We start from the raw sequence: 1,279 nt of genomic DNA, 5'->3' as shown, positions 1-1,279 counted from the left end.
AGCGAGGTGGTGCAGTGGTTAGCACACTGGACTCGCATTCGGGAGGACGACGGTTCAATCCCGTCTCCAGCCATCCTGATTTAGGTTTTCCGTGATTTCCCTAAATCGTTTCAGGCAAATGCTGGGATGGTTCCTTTGAAAGGGCACGGCCGATTTCCTTCCCCATCCTTCCCTAACCCGAGCTTGTGCTCCGTCTCTAATGACCTCGTTGTCGACGGGACGTTAAAAAAACACTAACCTAACCCACAACTTAATCATAGCTAACACTTGGTTCAAGAATCATAAAAGAAGGTTGTATACATGGAAGAAGCCTGGAGATACTGACAGGTTTCAGATAGATTATATAATGGTAAGACAGAGATTTAGTAACCAGGTTTTAAATTGTAAGACATTTCCAGGGGCAGATGTGGACTCTGACCACAATCTATTGGTTATGAACTGTAGATTAAAACTGAAGAAACTGCAAAAAGGTAGGAATTTAAGGAGATGGGACCTGGATAAACTGACTAAACCAGAGGTTGTACAGAGTTTCAGGGAGAGCATAAGGGAACAATTGACAGGAATGGGGGAAAGAAATACAGTAGAAGAAGAATGGGTGGCTTTGAGAGATGAAGTAGTGAAGCCAGCAGAGGACCAAGTAGATAAAAAGACGAGGGCTAGTAGAAATCCTTGGGTAACAGAAGAAATATTGAATTTAATTGATGAAAGGAGAAAATATAAAAATGCAGTAAATGAAGCAGGCAAAAAGGAATACAAACGTCTCAAATATGAGATTGACAGGAAGTGCAAAATGGCTAAGCATGGATGGCTAGAGGACAAATGTAAGGATGTAGAGGCTTATCTCACTAGGGGTAAGATAGATACTGGCTACAAGAAAATTAAAGAGACGTTTGGAGAAACGAGAACCACTTGGATGAATATCAAGAGCTCAGACGGAAACCCAGTTCTAAGCAAAGAAGGGAAAGCAGAAAGGTGGAAGGAGTATATAGAGGGTCTATACAAGGGTGATGTACTTGAGGACAATATTATGGAAATTGAAGAGAATGTAGATGAAGATAAAATGGGAGATACGATACTGCGTGAAGAGTTTGATAGAGCACTGAAGGACCTGAGTCGAATCAAGGCCCCCGGAGTAGACAACATTCCATCAGAACTACTGACGGCCTTGGGAGAGCCAGTCCTGACAAAACTCTACCATCTGGTGAGCAAGATGTATGAGACAGGTGAAATACCCTCAGACTTCAAGAAGAATATAATAATTCCAATCCCAAAGAAAGCA

The 1,279-nt window shown here is 42.1% G+C and overlaps 1 non-coding gene across 1 annotated transcript; it reads left to right on the top strand.

The window, feature by feature from the left end:
• Positions 1–73, top strand: Trnaa-cgc (transfer RNA alanine (anticodon CGC)). The gene has a single exon. It is a non-coding gene; the product is annotated as a tRNA-Ala (tRNA).
• Positions 74–1,279: the final 1,206 nt, after the last annotated feature.

The sequence above is a fragment of the Schistocerca nitens genome, chromosome 2, assembly GCF_023898315.1.
Source record: "Schistocerca nitens isolate TAMUIC-IGC-003100 chromosome 2, iqSchNite1.1, whole genome shotgun sequence".
NCBI classification, from domain to species: Eukaryota; Metazoa; Arthropoda; class Insecta; order Orthoptera; family Acrididae; genus Schistocerca; species Schistocerca nitens.
This window is presented reverse-complemented; position numbering and strand designations above follow the sequence as displayed.